The 19,718-nt window shown below is 48.6% G+C and overlaps 1 protein-coding gene across 7 annotated transcripts in view; it reads right to left on the bottom strand.

The window, feature by feature from the left end:
• The window catches only part of Sipa1l2 (signal induced proliferation associated 1 like 2), a 166,793-nt gene extending 147,419 nt beyond the window's left edge, over positions 1–19,374 (bottom strand). For 3 of the 7 annotated variants that reach the window (XM_020176655.2, XM_020176660.2, XM_020176661.2), the window contains exon 1: positions 18,211–18,315. The gene's annotated coding sequence lies outside the window, so the exon portion shown is untranslated. Of the gene's footprint in view, positions 1–17,402; positions 17,813–18,210; positions 18,316–19,151 lie in introns of those variants that run through there. The other 4 variants (XM_020176659.2, XM_074056867.1, XM_020176658.2 and 1 more) reach the window with 3 other exon arrangements.
• Between the last annotated feature and the right edge of the window lie 344 nt (positions 19,375–19,718).

The following is a 19,718-nucleotide window of genomic DNA, read 5'->3' as shown; positions in this document are numbered from 1 at the left end:
TAGATACTAAAATGGACTTCAGAGCTGCCATCCATACATAATTCCTCCTCCGTGCTTTCCAATGTCGTGTAGGCTAATTCAGAGACAGACAATTAGCCTTTGACACTATATTTAATTTAATTAGCCATGTCAGAATTTCAGTGAAAGCATTAACAGGCGTGAAAGAGGAATGAACTATTTTTTAAGACCTTATAACTTACAAATTAGATAATTTTTATTTTTAATGTAAATGTCAAAAAGCATAGTATCAAAGGGCTGGAAATTATGCTGCTAAAAAGACACAGGAGTTATCTGAGTCGAGGTGTCTCTGCTCTCAAAGATAAGCACAGAGCTTCGATGGGGGTTCTAAAGTAAATGCCAAAAATCTCAACATTTAGGAGCAAGTCAGAAACATGTCCCCATCACCTGGGTACCCTCAAGGCCCCACCACAAGAAGGGATCCTGCAAGGATTACACAATGTATACAAAAGCAAGTCGTTCTGTGGCTTGTCAATGAGTTATGTTATTCACAGAAAAAAAATAAATACCCTGAAGTTAATTGCAGTATTTTAAAATTATGTATGTATGTATTCCTATCAGACAAGTTTGAATGAAAGAATGCAGTCAGAAGGTTAAAAAATGTAATGTTTAAAGTCCAACACACAACATCAGCAAACAGTTTTCAAGAGAAACCCACTTATGTGACACTAAACTTAGACCATCAGACTATAGATGCTTTTATGGCAAAGAACATTTTCCAAAACCAAATCTATTAGACAGAGCAGGTAGCTAATAAGTATCTGCTAATGATTAGTCTTGAAAACTTCTGTTAAATACAGACAAAAGAACACAAGAAGGAAGAAAATTGATCCAAATTATATTGTATTAGGAAACTACACAGAGACAGGCTGGACATTTTTAAAGGATACACAGAACTCAATTTTTCTAATATTTTAATAGCACGTTTCTTCTATCACAAAATTAGCATGTTCTTTTTAGAAAACTAGAAAACAAATTCAACAAAAAAAAGATAAAACATAACATAGGTGCAAATAAAAATACTGTAAATTTCTTAACAAGCCTCGTTCCAATAAAACATATGCATATTTAATTTTCCTGGGAAGTCGAGATCTATTATATAGACTGCTTAGCCAGAAAATTTTCTTCACTTAGTATTCTGTGAACATTTTCCCATGTCGTTACACCATAGCCTCATAAAACAAGACATTTAATTGATTTGAATTACTTGATCATATGGGACATCATAATTTAATGTCTTTCTGCCGGTACTCTCCACACCATACCCTATCCCTCTTGAGCATCCTTACACATCAGTCAGCTGTGACCATCTCATTGGGGTAGATTCCTCACATAATTATGAACCTAATCATTGACCAAGGGCTGCCAAGAGCTCACCACAGAAGCTACCATGGATGTCGCACCTGAAGGACAGAGTACTAGCAGGAAAACAGTTCTGTCCCTCCTCCCTTCTCCCCTCCAAATCCTTCCCCAATACATGGTGGGACGGCCTGCAAGGCCTGCAAGGTCTTCAGGCACAGGAGCAAGATTACCTGATGACATGCCCACCCGCACCTATTCCCCATCTCTAACCTCTTGCTGGGGATGACAGAGGTGGTTTAGGTACAGCTTCTCACAAGGGGACAAACATCCAAGGACAGGCCACGTGCAAGTACAGTAAAGACTCCGAAACACCAGAAAACACATTAAGGGTCTGGAAACCATGGGCTTTCAACACTACCTCTTCCTCCAACCTCTTAGCACAGGTTCAGCCATGAACGTGGTCCTCTCCTCTCATTCAAATTTGGTGTTAGCCGGTGACTTAAGTTCATAAAGGATTTCCTCTGTATAGAACACACCCATCTCCCCACACACTACAAACACAAGGTGGTCTGTGTGCAGCAGGGGGCTGACCAGCACTCTCAGTAAAGCAGAAGTGGGGAGGGGGGTTCAGGAGAGCAGACACATGGCCAGCAGGGCAGGTTCACCTGCCCATCCAAACATAGCCTCAAAATACATCTCCCCAAGAGTTCCCAATGCACTAGTTAGGAATGACAGGCAGTCTTCACAAGGTCAAATACCTCATGTAACGCCAGCTCCCATCCTTCCCTCTTAAAAGGGGTAGCTGGTTAAAAATAGTAACTTCTTTCCTAATGGTTTGTGCTCCACAGTTTTATCTTGTTTCTCTGAATGGTAAGTTGGATAACCATCCACATCGAACTGCACACAGACCAGTCTGGATGTCGCCAATGGGAATGGCAAGTTATAAGACTAAGGAAGATCAAGAGGGTAGCATGGAGACCATGTTACTGCGACACCAAGTGCACAGACTCCAGAACCCACTGTGCCCAACAACAAATGAACCGTCCCACTACAGAACACAGAGATGGACACAGCTGCCTGTAAAGGATCAAAGATAAATTCTGGAATGCAACATCATTGTTTACGTCTTAGATAAGAAGTCTAAAAATGAACACATTGAACTTGCTGAAGTATCCTAAACTCTCTCTTCTATTCCATCAGCATGGCTCTGGGGAAGGATCTAGTACCCGTATTACTAAAATAGAACAGGGGAAACTACTCAGATGTGTATTTTTCCCTGCAAATAGTGTGCATGGATCCAACCCTGATTAATTGCCAAGCAAGAAGCAAGACCGCTTACCACATTACAGTCGATAAATACTGGCATGCACAGTGCTTGTTCAAAATGGGTTTTTAGCACTTAACACAGGGAATTGATCTCTTACCCGTCGTTTGTAACTGTGAAGCAATGAAGTCATGAGAATAATCCTAACAGCTGTGTTCATCACTAATGTTCATACTTTTAGGAAGACACTCCAACACTGTAAATATTTTTCTTTTTAACAAGGTTAATTGTAACTCCATAAAATGGAATTTTATGTTAAATCCAGTAATTTTTATCTCTCCGTGTTTTCAACAATCTGCATTATACTCTCTGAAGTACAAATGTGCAAGGGGTTAGAAATTCAAGAATCCTGAGTTCCTTCACCCCTGCCACAGTAGTTCACTGTGTTGTGTGACATAGATGGGACAAGACACAGTGAGGCTGGGGCAGATCTGGAGGGATTCCTGGTACCCGTGCCCATGCCAGCATCAGGCTGGACACACCAGGCTCCCAGGCCTAAGCAAGGAGCAAAGACTCAGCGAGACACAGACCGTGAGGAGAGCGACATGCCTGGAATACATCACAAACTTAGAGAGAACTTGACAGAGAGCAAAATACTTGCCTGCTTTCCAGTATATGCGTCCACATTTGTACACAGGCACACAGACAACGCTCCTACACACACACATCAATGAGTAACACCACTTCAGAACAGCTGAAGTCAGCTCCCCAGGGTGCAGAGAGCAGGCACCATGTCTGAATGTGTCTCTGAATCCAGGGCAGGGCCTGAATGTAGGCAAGATGACAGACAGGGCACCCTGTGTGGGGCACTGACCAAAGGTACACTCAGATAGTCACCTATTCAAAACCCTTCACCCAGGTTTAAACCAGCAGCAGCATCCTGGTGCAAAGTCAAAGCCTAGACAGGAGAAGGAATAACATTCCAGCAGGACCGAGCCAGAGAACCATCCCCAGGTGCCAACGGCATCCATACACCCTCCAAGATGTCACATTTGGACTTTCTTTCAATTCTGCAAATCATTAGGATTTCAAACTCAGAACGCAGCAAGGATTTGCAACCACGGACAAAATAGAAAGACGGTTACACAGACAAGATCAGAAGGACCAGGCTTTTGGAAACTTCCAATTCAGTTATCATTCAAGGACGAAAAGGTAAAATGCCAAAAAGTGTTTTGGAGGAGGTCAAATGAGATTATTTCAATTTAGGAAGCCACACTGTGGTTACTCAGGTGCTCTGGGCTTTTTAAACTCACAGAGGAACCCACCAGAAGGCAGTGAACACACAATCATCAGAGTTGCCCACCAGAGGGGAGACACAGCCTAGCAGGCCCCTTTTCCCAGTCCAGCAATAACAGAGAATGCTTAGTGGGAGGGTGCCAGACAGTCCACATCTCTGAGCATTTCAGGTACACTGGAAATTTCACAGGCAGCTCCTCTGACTCCTCCATGAGGACCTGAACTCTGAGCTTTCACCCTGCTGCATGGCATCCTCTCCAGCACAGGGCCGTCACCGCTGAGGAGCCACCAACTCTGTCCCACATGTCCTATCACAACTGTGGAGCCACACAGGCAGGCTGAGATAAAAGGTTTTAGCTGGTGGAACAGCAGGTTCTCCAAGGGCAAAGGCCATTGTCAATGTTTGCCATAAACAAAAGTCACAGTACACACTTCAGCATGTGTTAATTGGGGTTGCACTGGACACCAAGGCCACAGGCTAGTCTTCCTCACACAGAAGGGTCATATTTCAGTTAAGACAGGGATGGCGTGCTCAGAATGCACACACCATTAAGTTCCACACTGCCATTTTGTTTCCTACCAACAAAACCACGTGGAAAACTCTGCACACGCCCGGCCTGCGTGGAGAACACGCAGCCATCTGGCAGTCGCTGCACCCCAGTCCCAGGCAAGACTGGAGAAATGCCCCCTTTGCTCGAAGGCATCCCAAGCAGCTGTGCTCTTGCAGAAGGCTCCCAAGTCCTCCCTGGCTTAAATCTTTGGCAAAAATTAACCAAGTCAGCCTAAGTCACCTGTAACACAGCCAGAGCGAACAGCAGCAACAGAAAGGAAACAAACACCAGGGACAGGTTATCAAAACCAGGAGCTCCTCTTATAGCACCCATTCAGCCTTTCTACCCTGGGAAAACTCTCAAGTATCACTTGTTTCAACCCTCTTCTGATTGCTGGTGGATAATGGCAGATACACCCCTATTACTGCGTTTTCATTCTTTTGCAGTTCACCACTCAGGAACAGGAACACTCCAACCTTCAGCAGAAAGGAAAGTCTCAGTCGAAAGCTGGAAGCACTCCCTCAGCCTGGAGCTAATGAGCACGGCCTGTTTCCTCCCACAGCCTGAGAGTGGAACTCCTGTAGCCAGCTGGCCTCTGAGGGACTCTGAGGCCTGGCATCACCAGGATTGCACTACGCAGCCTTGGAAACCCACATGGTAAGTTGGGAGACCCAAACACAGGGCCCAGGAATGGTGGCCCTTTTCCTTTGATGGCTCCGACACCCCAGCGCACTGAGCTTCCCTACTCTGTGTGATCTCCAAAGCAGCAGCTACCATGTGTCCGAGGTGAACCTTTGAAGGGGTCTTTGCAAATGCTAACCCCTGTCTTGCTCTGGGTCCCTGCAGGCTGGTGCAGCATAGCGAGGGCTCAGTAGGACAGGAAATTGCATACACAACTGCTTCCTCAGAATCTGTTCTAGGTAGCCCCAGCTCCTCTCAGAGCTGGACATGGCCCCTGGGGGCCAACAGGACACCCCCGAATGGCATGCCAGCCAGAGGGCCTTGAGTCATGCAAAAGGTCTCTGCACCCAGAACAAATAAATGGTCGTCATTATTCCATTCATGGAGTGTCTTGTAAGCCTTCTATTATAAGTCTGAATTTTAAACAGGGACTAGCTTCTTTATTAATCCCTATTCCATGTCCCCAGTAGCATTTCTTTCTGAGTTACAGACTCTGTCTGTGATCTCATTATTATTAGCCTTCACCCTTCCTTCCTCCCTCCAGAACTGAGCCACACTTCTCAACAGAAGGCAACGCTGCCTGTAATAGCAAGCAGTTTTTTAAAACCTCCTTTCAGAAATAGCATTAGAAAATCCACTATTCCCATAACGAAAGTGTGGAAAGAGTGACACCCTGCCTACCTTACTCATCTCCACAGCCTGCACCTCTAGAACTGCACCTGGTCCAAAAGAGCTACAGTAAATACCTGATAAATGCTTAAGTGCACCTGAGTGCCCGCCAGACACAGGCTTCTCCTCACTACCCCACCCCCGCCCCAAGTAATACTACACAGTAGAACAACCACTCCCCATTCACAGACACAGAGTTCGGAGGCTTCTGGGGAGGAAGCAGCTGGCCCTTGATCCCACAGCCACAGGCCACCAGTCTGTGATTCACCCAAAATTATACTTAATAATACATACTTATATCCAGAGTGCTATACCTCTTGATCAGAGAATCACAACCAAGGGCCAAGATCATAAGGTCTTCCATTCTCTGTTGCAGAAGCAGGTGCCAGGAAGAACCAAACACCAGCATCAAATAAGGCATCAGAAGACCCAGAGAGTGAGCAGAACCAAAACTCCGCACAATGCCCAGTCACAGGACAGGACAGGGCCCACAGTGGCAGCCACACAGCCCTCCCCAGCTCCCCTGAGGTTAGGTGTGGTCTCCAGAAGAATGAGATCAGAAGTAAAGGGAACCCTTGTGATCCAGACCCTCAGCTGTCCCACCTCTCGGATGCCCTCTTTGGCAAGCTTAAATGCAGATGGCTTCATACACTGGGGCTTGGTATGGTGAAGCTGAGACCTGATGGTGGAGGAAGATGAAGGAGGCTGGATCCAGGGTGTCGGGTGGAGGAGAGCAGCCTACCTGTCCAGACCTCAGACTGTTACACAAGGAAGAAGTCGACTTCTCCCCTGTCTGACACTGCACTTGGAAGTTTCTTTTGGAGCTGGAGAATACCTCCCATCTCCTGTCTAGTCCTATACACAAATACTCCCACACTGACAGCAGGATGCACTGGCAAAGTCAACATAGTTCAGGACAGCAGGGAAAATTGTGTGGCTGGAGAGGTCCAGCAACCTGGAGGTTGAATAACAGAGGGCATGACAAAGGGACAGTTAAGTCTAGAGAGATATATTCAAGTCAACTAGGATTTTACGTCCTTAGTGGTATCACCTCTGCCCAGGAGACCTAAAAATCTGGTATTTCAGGTTTTGTTGGTCAGGCTCCTCAGTATATAGTATCATAAAACTAAACTCACGGAACTTCAGTTTGAATGAGTTGTATTTGAACTAGAAAGGATTCTTCACTTTCTCAAAGATGCAGATATATCTTCTTTTACGTAAATTTTTCCAAATGCACTCACAAACAAGCAGCTAACTGTTGGGACCCTTCTTCAGAGGCAGAAGAGTTCAGCCCAGAGCCACCAGTCACCTGCCAGCCTGCACAGCACTAACAGACTGGGGACAGCACGCCTGACCCCCAGAGCACATAGTGAGAACAGAACAATTGCCAGACAGGAGACCCCATCCTTGCAGGGAGAAGGGGCTGGAGATGAGAGCAAGAGAAACTTCTCCCAAAGTCACTGGTCAGTGGGTCTGACCTTGGCAAAGACCATCTGATCCAGGGGAAGGTCAGGCAAACTCAATGGGCTACATGCTCAAATGCAGATGGCAAAGTAACAAGGGAAACTGTATGCTGAGTGAAAGCAGCTTTTCAAAGTGTACAAATGAACTGCCTGTCCATTTCTATTTACATTTTTTTCAAGCACAGTGAAATTTATCTGTAGCTGAAAGAAAATCTGGTTTCCTGGGATGGGTGTGGGGGAACTGGGAAAGTGTGCAGAAGTTTCCAGGATGGCAGTTCAAATCCCAACAAAAGGAAGTATGGGTTATATGGGTGTATGCGTTTGTCAAGATTCACAGAATGACACACTTAAAATCTGTGCATCTCAGTCTATAAATCTCACTACAACTGATGTAAAAGCTTTAAATTCATTTGCAGTGTGCACCCAGGGCTATGCAGGCATCTGTTGTGTGTAAGTTACTTGGAAATGCATTTAAAGGTGAGCAGACTGATGGGTGAATGAAAGACAAGCATGAAGCGTGGGGGTCCCACGTTCACCACTTGCAGGAGCGAGGGGGTGGATATGCGGGCGTCCACTGCAGGACACAATGCTTCCAAGTTTTCTTTGTGCCTGAAAATTTGTATATAAAACGCTGAGTGTTCGAAGGAGAAAGCAAATCTCACCCAGCACTTGTATCACTTCCTGGGACACAAAAGTGAATGTGAACTGAGGTACAGAGCACCAACAGCAACTAAGCTCACATCCCAGGAGCCCTGCAGGTGGCAGAGACACAGGGGACACAAAGTATTTCTCACAGCCAGCTTTCCAATGCTGCCTAGTTTAAAACTTAGATTACTCAGCATAATTTTAAAATAAATCACTTCAATAAATGACTTATAGTGAGTTAGGGAGTGAAAATCTCAAGACAAAACACATGACAGTGAATCACAAATACAATCCTGTGTATACACTCTCTGGACAAAGAACTGAGACAGATTACATTATTTTTACCAAAACATCATTTATACCTCGAATGTCATCCAAATAGTTTTTCTTCGAGGTCTGTAACACACTCTATCACAGGTCTGTGACACACTTCATCACCTTTCCCAAATTATAGTGAGAAAACAGTCAGCCCGACTCTTCCATGATGGACAAGCCCATGGAAAAGGGTGTCCACTACTTCTCCCAGTGCTGCAGAAGATGCAAAGTCCAAAGAAGTCAAAGAGAAGAGTCTGGTTTCAAGCAGAGAGAGTTGATAGAGGCAGTGCTTATGATCAAATAAATAACCCAGAGTCCTGTGTGCACTCTCTGCTCCCCGGCAGGGCCAGGAAGGTCCCTGAACACAGACGCCCTCAGCAGAAAGTCAAATCCTAGCCATTTCCCCAAATTCAAGTCTGATCTCACCATCTCCCTGATGTCCTGACCACACCCACCACGTCTCTGGTCTTCCCTGAAAGAAGCCAGGACCATCTGTGCTCTGGTCTCATTGACACGGGACTATCCCTAATCCATTTGACACAGGGTCATCAGCCTGGCCAGAACGTGCCCAGCTGAATGGGTCATCAGTCACCTAGAGGGCAGCCCATTTTCCCATTCCATCCTGACGGTCCAGAGGTCAGACTACATTCTCACTGCAGTAGTCAGACAAACACCTGAGAGAAACAACTTTAAGGAGACAGTTTATCTCACCTCATGATTTCAGCCCGTGATCGACTGGCTTCATTGCTTTGGGCTTGAGGCTAAGCAGAACACAATGGCGGGAGAGGGCGTAACACAGGAGGCTACTTACCTCATGGTGGCTGGGAAGCAGAAAGAGACAGACGGACAGGAAGGGACCAGGGACAAGATACACCCTTCAAAGGCCCGCCCCTAGCCACCTACTTCCTCCAACCAAGCCCCGCCTTCTAATAGTCCGTTCAGCTATGAATTCCTCCATGGATTAATCCACTGATGAAGTCGGATTACTCCTGCTAAGTCTTCAGCTCCTGAGCCTTCAGGGAATGGTTTTAGATTCAAACAGGAAGACACTCGTATTCAGAATCAGCAACACAGGGAAGTTTCATTAGAGAAGAACCCATGGACCCCTCTGAGGCCTAAAATTGTATTAACAGGTTAATGTGCTGACTGGGCCAGCCCTGACTAGGGGCTGCAGGACAGGGCTGGAGTCACTGTCCTGGCCCCAGGAGGTCTCATGTCCCAGGGAACCCTGCTACCCTGGAAATCACAGAATGGTAGCATTTAAAAGGATCTGCAGACTGGGCCCTACATCTACATTAATAAAGCCACCAGTGCTCACTGCCCAGGAAGTTCAGTAGGTGAGACAGGCTACTGAAGCTCCCACCCATCTCCCTCTTCTGCAACTGCAGGAATTCCACCTCACTCTTCTCTTCTCCATGATGTCCCAAAGAGCTGTGGGTTGCTTTTTTTATTATTATTTTTTAATGACCATCTTTCTTTAGTTTTACATTTGCCAGAAAAGAAGATAAAGATCTGTTTTAAACACATCAATGTTGACAGGGATAGCAAGGGAACCCACTGCGGCCTGCTCCTGGAAGACTGGAGCCTCCCTGCACCCTTCCCAGCCCCGCAGCCCTCCTGGCCACTGCAGCCCTGCACAGGTGCTGGAGCCCTGGAAACACAGGTGCTGCTGCAGTGGGAGTGGCTGCTAGAATGACGCTCCAACAGTCAGGCTGCAGCCCAGCCCCTGAGCCAGACCTGGCTGCTCCTCCCTCCACAGCACACAGCCCGCTGACTCAACATCCCCTGCGCTCCACGGCTTATTTCAGAAAGAACTGTGAGCCGGTGCCAAGCTCAGAGGATGGATTTAGAAAGCACTGCAGAACCAGACGCGCAGCCATCAGACATCACCCGGATTTAACTGCCCTAAAATTAGCCAGAGGAGCCAAACGGTTAGCGTGATGATTGCGTCAGAGCGTGCTGACTGGCAGACTGCCAGTTTTACACAACTCGTCCTGCTCTCCCTACCAGGGAAACAATATTTTGGCACTCAGCCAGCAAGGCATTTCAGTGAATGTTCAAATTCTAGCTTCGCTATTAATGTTTTATAATTCAATGACAAGGTGAACAAAGTCTATACCGGACGACATCTGCAAGGGTGTTATTTTCTTTGTTGAAAGACTTATTCTTTGGGTGAGTAAAGTACTGTGGGCGAATGCTTTTAAATATTTAAATGCCTGGATTTATTTAGGGATTCACTCAACTGGTTTAAACAAAGGTTATGTAAATGTAGCAAAGTATAAATGCAAAACAAAAATTGTTTTCCTCTTATACTTCTTCTAATCTTGGCAGAGACTGGGGAGCCAAAGAAATGTTCTGCCCAATCACAGCAGAACTCCTGACTCCCCAACAAAGACAGCACAACCTGCCTCAGTCTGCAGAGCAGCCACCTCACTGCAGATCACAACATGTCTAGGAGGTAACTGAATCCACTGGCTGGAGACACTGGTACTCTTCGCCCAGCACAGCAAGCTCAAGGGCCCAGCCCTCAGCCATCAAGCCCCTCTGAGGACAGGGCAGGCAGCACCACCCTCCTCTGCTCCCACCTGCTCTGCTCCTCCCTCCTTCCCTCCCTGTCTCTTTCCATTCATCCTCTTCCCACCCTGGCCCACAAGAAGGCGCAACGAGGGCTCGGAAACATAAGAAAGCCACTTTTCTCATTAAACCTCAGTTTCTGCATCTGTAAAAGGGGAAAATCCCACAGGCCTTCCAAGGCTCTCTCCTCGGGTTATGACTGAGTGAGAGTAAGGCAGAAGTTCAAGCACAATGACTATTTAAACCTGCCCTTGGGCATCTCTCTTCCCATTCTTTTATTCTAAGTCAGACACTTTAGTCACCTTTACTTTTTTTGGGGGGGCGGTATTCTGGGGTTTGAACTCAGGGTCTTGTACTTGCTAGGCTCTACCACTTGAGCCACACCCCCAGCCCTCTTTCCTCATTCGTATCATTTAGGAATTTTTAAATGAAAACACACCCATTATTTCAAGCAAATGACTTAGAATGACCCTTGAATAAATGAAATTAGTGATAAATTGGGCGCTTCTACTGCTATTCACGAAAGCTAATCTGTCCACCTTGACTACAACTCTTATCATAGCAGGGGTTAGTACAAAATCCCTGGTTTCATGCAATGTAGGAATGAGTGCTATGATGGAATACTGAAGAGAAAAATCCTTTACCCTGTAAGATTAAAATGGTACTCACTAAGCATCTACCATATTTAAGCACTAATAATATTCTGATGTACCTTACAACTCTCAATTTAAAAGCACTATGTGCTATTTACATACAATGGACATGCTTCTCAAAAGTCACAATTTCCTGTAGAAATCATCACTCCTAATTTTAGGTTGAGAGATGGAGACCAGCAGATAGCCATGGTAACTCAGAAACCATTTCTCTCCAGTAATCTTTAGTGACCAGTTCAAATGGGGTTTCCGAGTGAACCACAACCCTATGGATTTCAACAGGGTCACTGGTCATCAGAGGGGGCCATGCTGACCCTGAAGAGGCAGACCAGCCTCTCACAGAAAAACCCCAGGCTTGGACACGGCCCCGGGTCTCAATGGACTGTTGACCTCCTCAGAAAATAGGTCCTCCAGCGCCCTCTCAGTGCCACAGGCCACATCAAGTGTGGGAAAGATACAACAGGAGGTGGGGATGAGGCTCCCTTGCAATGGAAATAATCAGAACCTTAGGGCAACACTTCCTAGTTCAACAAAAGCCAAGACACAAAACGCTCAAACCCACAACTCCCAAACCTGCTGGCCCCGGGAGCCGGTCATGTGGCAGAATTCATGTAAGCTGAGCATGGGAGTAAGCAGTGGCTATGCTGCCTGCCCAGTGCTCTTGCTCTGTCTGCTCGGGGGAGACAGTCAGACAGGGGTGTGCTGCAAATGAAAACTGCCATGGGTGGGCAGAAGCTGCAGGAGAAGCAGCAGGGCGGGCTGCCCCCTCCACCCTCGTGCTCCTTAAAGCCCAGGGCCCCCTAGCACAGAGGTGTGAGGTGGTGTGTGCCACAGATCCAGCCAATCAGAGAGACAGAACCACCCATCCATAGCTGCACCGTGAACGTGGTCTTAACTCTTTCAGACACTTGGGATGGGTAAATGATTACTGATGTACTCGCACCCAGATCCCAGGACAAAGGCTGCTGTGACGGCATTAGGGTTTCTCCACAGCAAGAGTCAGACAGAAAGGTTCCCAGGAGAACAGCCCAACCTATCACCCCACCAAAGCAACCCCAAAACCAAGGCATCCACAGCAGTTCTGGGGGGCAGAAGGCCCCTTGGCTAGAGCCAGAGATTCAGTAAACACAGGGTCCACTCAGGAGTGAGTCGCGGCTCCCTGAAGGATCCTGTAGGCCCCTGGACACCTGTGTCCACACAGCAGGGAACCCTACCAGGGGAAGGAAGAACTGTGGGCTCCAAAGGAGGCCACACATTCCAAAGGATGACAAATGGGCCTTTGAGGTGCAAGAAAAAACACTTCCATCTCTACTCACTTTTAATATCACCCTTCTCAAAGTCTGTACACTTAGATTTTATGGTGTTCACCCGTGACACCTTAACATGGTGAAGTACATATGTATATACATATACAGACACAATACATATCATGATATGCACACATGGGTATACATGCACTTACACTGGACATTTAGAGAGGTGACTGTGTACAGATGTAGAAAGCATTTCCAGACCCTTCTACAAAGCAGCCATTGTTCTTGGGACTAGGGCATTAAACAGTAGCATAGGAAGGATCACACTCTTAATTCCTAAAATCCCTGATTAGTACCCTCAACACAGAGGATCACATCCCAGAACTACCCTGTTCCACACAAATGCCACATTCCACAAGGAAACAAAGTGTCGAAAAAGTCCCTGAGCAGTGAAAGCCACGGACACCCTGGAGATACAGGGCACCAGCCCTCAGCACGTTCTGACCAGCAGAAACATGGTAAAAACCTGCACAACAGTTCACCACACACAATGTCTTACTGCCCACAGTAATTACCTTCTGCAGCCCAAACCTCCCCTCCCCTTCTTTCTTTCTCTCTCTCTCTCTCTCTCTCTCTCTCTCTCTCTCTCTCTCTCTCTCTCTCTCTCTTTCCTTTAGTGGTGGTACAGGGGTTTGAACTCAGGGCCTGCACTTTCTAGGCAGGCCCTCTACCACCTGAACCATGCCCCTAGTCCGTTTTGCTTTAGTTATTTTTCAAATAGGGTCTTGCATTTTCACCCAGGGCTGGCATGGACCGTGACCCTCCTATTTATGCCTTCTGCAACTGGGATGACAGGAGTGTACCACCACATCCACCTATTGGTTGAGATGGGGTCTTGCTAACTTTTTGCCCAGACTGGCCTGGGACCAAGATCCTCCCAATCTCCACTACTTGAGTAGGTGCAGTTATAGCCATGAGTCACCCTACCCGGCCCCGCAGTCACAATTTCTTACACTGGCTCTTTGGTCTGATTTTTTAATTTACAGTAACTGAACTCACAGCTCATTCACCCACTTTGAACTGACTCTTAAGCAGCACAACTGAACAGGGACCTCTCTTAGCAGTCAGCAAGTGTGCAACATGAAAACTATGGAGGGAGCTAGCAGCAGAGCTGAAGCTGCGTCTCACAGCTGAAGGATATTTATTTATAAACTAGGAAGAGAAGTTTATCAGCTAGTTAAAACACCAGGAGAACAGGAAGAAATGTGGCTCTTGCCCCATTGTCTCAAAATGAGCTTAAGGCCAGCATCACTCTGACTTTTCCTACCATCTTTCCTTTCTGCTCAGAGCCTTTAGAAGTCACAGGGTCCCCCAGTTTCTCACTCAGCCAGTCATTAAAAGTGTACTTTATGGGTAATGGGGTCTTCCTTACCAGGGACCTGCTAAAAGTGGACTCATTTCTTACTTGGAGTAACTGGTCAGCAGAACCTGCCTAGCAGGTCAGGCATGCTCTTTCACAATACCGTGTGCAAAGGTAGGGAGAGGTGAGAGACTGGACTGGCGGGTTACAGAGAATGAAGTGCATTAGTGCTTGACTGTAATCAAGGGTAGGGCTCCAAGGAAACCCAGAGGGCAGCCCCCTGCTTAAGGGGACACAATTCCTGGTGCTCAGTTGGCTCAGCAAATCTACCAGTGGCGTAGGAAAGGCACAAAGATAACCAAATGTGGCAAAGTGCTAAGTAATAAAAATCAAATTCCAGAAAGCACCATGGGAAGAAGCAGCTAAGTGGAAGCAGAGCAGAATGCCAGGCGCTGGAAGGACAGGGACAAGTCAGCCGCAGCAAGGAAGGGCTCCAGGGTTCCAAACAGGAAAGCCACTGAGAAGAGCTGCAGGATGGAGAGCAGGACAGGGGCCTGGGAAGCAGCAGACAGGAGGTCCACTGGGTTTTGGGCCAACTTTGACAAGTAGTGTTCCAGGTGTGAGATACTTCTCTAGAAGGATTTATTCTGACTAAAGAGGCCATGTGACATTTCAATCCTACAGGTCAAAGTACCTCCTAGTAGTGAAAACCACCCAAAAGGTAGAGCCAGCCCTTCCTGGCCTTGTTCAGGTTCCTGGACCAGCTGTAGAGATTTCATGCAGGGAAGGGTGAGCAGGACTGCTCAGTGGTTTCTAGACCCCAGTCCTTGGTGATATTTTCACTGTGTCTGTGTTTGGGTGGGTCCAAGCATGGGGTAATGTCCACAAGCGTCCTCTCCAGGTGGGAAGATCTCTCCTCAATCTCAAAGCATAAACACCCCGTCCCCTCCCCCCCATCCGCCCCCACACACCTTTTTGGTGTTTCAATGTATCTTGATGACATGTATTGGTAATAGACAGTAATGGGTATTGTTTATTTAATATACTTATTTATATTTGTATAATTTATGATATATATGCCCACAAATCTGACAATCCCTAAAATTTGCTTTTGTTTTGTTTTTTAATTTTACAGCAATGGAAACAAATATATAAAAACAAGAAGGAATGACCTCCAAGGTCCTTTCTGGCCCAAAGATGCTAGGACAATGACACTCAACATACTGCATCTCTGTTTCCTACTATCCCTCACTGGATACAGTACTGCACAGGAAATGTATCACAGGCTTGTTAACACTAAATATGAAATCTCAGCAAAGAAGCCCTAAAGCAGCCAGATCTGGCCTTTGTGACTACTGCTGCTCTTTGGGAAAAAAGTTTATGAATCAGGTTCAGAAAAGATCAAAATGGTTTCCTGGGAGTTTCGAGGCATTTAAATTCCTACGGCATTATTACTTTTCCTTTAAAAGGGGTCACAGCTAAATACAATTGGAACAAAAAAGCAATTTCAGCATCATTGATCTCAAGGTAAACCAAGCAACCATAACCCTCAGGGGGTTCACACACAAACTTACCACAGGCCGAGGCCAAAAAAAGACACAGTCATGGAAAATAGAAACCATCCCAGTCAGACAGACATTTTCATTTCTCCATTACATTTATTTTAAGCAGGAAGGAAACCTAAGTTTGGGGGCAGAAAAGGATCCTGGAAATACTTTATCCAAGTCTCCTGTGACTGGCGGTAGAGTGAAGACTGAAGGTTCCTACCCTGGCCTGGTGCCCTTTCTACTCAGCCACAAAGCGAAAAGGGCACAGCAGCAGCAGAAGAGAACCCAGACTCCTTCAGACCTCTACTTCATAGCTCATTCAACTTCAAAACAGAAAAACTTAGTTTTTCAGTTAACCAAAAGTCTAAATGTTCTTCAAATCCTTCTTCATGTCTTTGTAAAGATTCTAATCTTAAACCACCAAAAGCCCACCAGAAGTTCAGAGTCAATTCTTCCTTGATCTCAAAAAATAACAATAAGGCCTGAGGTGGGCTGGGTTGGGGCTGTATCTGTGTAGTAAACACATAGTTCTTTTTGAGGTGCAGCAAACGCAACCCCTTCTACACTAGTTTTTGATGTCCAAACACAGCACTTTTAAGCCAGATTCAATTACCAAATAATTGCGCTCTCAGGGCAGTTTACTAGTATTTCCCAACGTTCAGAAATAGATTTTCAAAGTCAGTAACCAATCTCCTCTATTGCCTCAGGCAAAAAGATCCCCAAGGTGTGGACAAGTGTTGACTAACCTCAGGTATCAAGCAACCCTTCAAAAGACCACTCCATCTGGGAGGGCAAACCCCTATTCCATAGCTTTAATGACAGTAAGCATCACAGATGCAAACCATGATGACCTGACAGTTCCCCTATCGCACTACAAGTTACATGTCAGAGAATTACTGCTCTGAGAGAGTCTAACATTTCGATATACTGTAATCATTTCTGTGAAAAATGCACACTTAAGCCAACTGCAGAGAATCAGAGCCCCCACTACAAAGACAACCCCCACCCCCATATACAAGTACCTGTGCCGTATCTCTCCCTTTATGTCCTGGACCAAATGCCCAGGCTGCTTCTCATCCAAGTTCACCTCACCCCACCTATAGGTAGCACACAGGTACTGACCAAAGCTGTCTCTGATTTCATTTCATTCCCCACCTCCCAGATCTTGGTCCCCTTGGGTTTTTTTTCCTCCAGCTATTTATGAATACCCTCTCATTTGGAATAAGCAAATTCACCCCGTCAAATTTAAAGTTGACCAAGGCCCACAATAAATGACAGCTGTAAAGATAATTTCAAGACATTCCTCCAGCTTAGCAAAGAGTGTGCCAACCTAGGCAGAATTTAGACAGGCTTCCACCGTCTTGCTGTAGAATAAAAGTACTTAAGCACATGAGCAGGAGCTGCTGCTGCTGCATCCGTCAACCACAGGGATTGTCCCTGTCACAAAGGGGCTGTGCTTAGAAAGGGAGAAGGAAACGAGGCCCTTGGGATGATTCAGACACTCCAACTACAGCTCTTCCCCAATGCCACCTTCAGGGACAATCAGTGCTGTGTGTGCTCAAGACTCAGGAACGCTTGCTCCCGGGAAGTAATATATATGTCAAAGGAACAATTTGAGGAGATTTTTCTTCCCTCCATCGTTATTTGTAAGACTACAAAAATCGCAACCTCGATTGCAGACAGGCAACTCACAGAGGCAGTTTACTAAGTGCCCGTCAGAAGAAAGCCATCTAGTGTTAAAGTTTAGAAGTGAAAACTGCAGACAAAAGAGGCAAAGAAAAGAAAAATTTGTAAGACTATTTTGAACTTACTGAGCAAACCCAGGAGAATGACCAAGATTCTTTGTTGTTTTGTTTACTTGTTTGTTTAGTTGGTTTGGTTCGCTTTTCTTCTTCTCTTTTCTAAAGCCATCCTTGCCCAAACCAGGTCAAATTCTAAGTAAAATCCAAAATGTTTACAATTTTATTTTGACCAAAAATCATGTTTCGGTGGAACACAATTCCCGTGATCGGGCTGGAGTCATCCTGGGCTGAATTAATTTAACCGAAGCAGGTTAATGATGACAAATGCCTCCCAGAGGGGTGATCTAAGTTGTTCTCAGCTCTCGCTCTTGGATGATGAGCCCAAATTGATTCTCCGGGTTTGTGGCACGACTGAAATTAATCTGCGGGTGCTCCCGGGGACATCCCGGGTCGCGGTGGTGGACGACCCTTGGAGACGCGACGCGGGGCCCCGGAGCGCAGGACCGACCGGGCGCGGGCGGCCGCGGGCTCGCGCTTACAAAGGAGCCGCGGGCCGGCGAGCCTCGGGCGCGTCCCTCGGGGACCGAGCCCCGCAAGTTGAGCGCGTCCCCCGCCGGGGCCGGCGCGCCTCCCCGCGGCTGGCCACACGGAGTTCTGGGCAGCGCGAGGTCCGCCTCGGCGCCCGTGTCCCCACTGTGGTGGCAACCCCTCCTCCAATCCGTAACTTGGGGACGAGCGGCCGCTCCGCTTCCACCTGGGGACTGGGGGCCCAGCGTCTCCGCAAACCGCACCCCGCGACCCGCCAGCCCAGGGGGTCCCGGGCAGCCCCGCTCCTCCGGGACAGGGCCCCCCGCGCCCGTGCGTCCCCGACACGCACCTTAGAGCTGCTGTGTCCGCCGGGACCTGCTACGGCCCGCGCGCACAGGGCGGCGCGTCCTGGGGCCGCCACCTCGCCGCCCGCCGCTGCCCATCCGCCCGGACCCGCGCACCGCGCTCGGGCCGGGGGCGGCCGCACCGCCGGCGGGCTGGAGCTGTCGCCTGCGCGGGCGGCGGGGCTGCGCTGCGTCCTCGGCTGCCCGGCTCCGTCTGCCGCGCCGGCTCCCGCTGCCGCCGCCCGCCGCCGGCACCGCCCCCGCGCGCTCTGCCATCCCTCATTGGTTACCTCCCTGCCTGACCCCGCCCCCAAACGCTGCGCCACCACCCATCGGCTGCGATCTGGCCCCCACCCCGCCGCCCCCCCACCCCCATCTCGGGCGCGCGCGCCGCCGCGCAGCCGGTGCGCGGTTCCCAGGCGGCGGCGCTAGGGCCTCGCCCTGCGGGAGGGGCAGTTTCCACCACCCCCACCACCACCACCACCACCACCCCGGCGTCGCCGTCCCCTCCGGGCTCCAGACGCCCTCCGGGGGACCATAGAGACTCCCGACCGCGCTCCGAGCCCCCACTCGCCAGGCCCGCTCCGGTTCTGCGCCCAGGAGCCTGAATGTCACCGCCCGGGCGGCTGGCAGCCGCGGGCCCTGCGCCACTCCTGCTCCCGGGACACACTGGGGTCGCCGCGGGCCCGCTTAGCCCAGGCCCCGCACCGCTTGGTGCAGAAGCCCGCGCAGGGGTCCGAGCGCCACGGCTGCGCCCCTGCCCCGGCTGCCTGGGGACGCAGGAGACGCGCGGGTGAAACGCAGCGTCTGGAGACGCGAGCTGCGCCAGCGCGCGGGGAGCCGCGGGAAGAGCCCCGCGGGGACGGACGCGCAGCCCCGGGCGAGAGGAACTTTGCATGCGCTCTACCTCCCCGGGAAGTGCTGGTCACCTGCGAGGAAGCCTCACCTGGGACCACTGGGTGCACTGCGTGACGCCCCAGTGGCTGCTGGAGGCCGAATGTCGTCGCAGGAATCTTTTCGGTAAACTGGACTGGACTCCGCCACAACCGTGCAGTGAGAGTTCCTGCGGGCCGGAAGCAAAGACTGCAGGTGCGGGGCGCCTCCCGCCTAACTCCCAGAGCACCCCGAGATTTCCCGAGCCGGCTTCGGTGTCGCGCTTTCGGCTCCTCCCCCAGGAGATAATGTTATGTCCACTTCCCTACCTATCGCCGACACTTCCTATGGCACACACTGGTGACATTAAAATAGAGGCGGGCCCTCCCAGGGCCGTATTTCTCTAGGTACACATTGTACAGTCCTTTACCTCATTTTCTTTTTAAATACAGGCACAATATAAGCGAATGGGTGCAATAAAACATGAGAGGGAACACTCCCGAGCGCTCCAGGTTTTGAGGGTCCTCCCATCCCATTTGCAAGATTGTCATGTATTTGTTCAGCAAACAGTCTGGTAAAGGACCCATTGCTTCTGTCCTTCCTGGCAGGTCTTCCCAGCAGCCTGCTTGTTGCCTTTTTG

This window comes from Castor canadensis, chromosome 15, assembly GCF_047511655.1.
Source record: "Castor canadensis chromosome 15, mCasCan1.hap1v2, whole genome shotgun sequence".
Classification (NCBI taxonomy): Eukaryota; Metazoa; Chordata; class Mammalia; order Rodentia; family Castoridae; genus Castor; species Castor canadensis.
The sequence above is the reverse complement of the archived record's forward strand: the minus strand, read 5'-3'. Positions and strand labels throughout refer to the sequence as shown.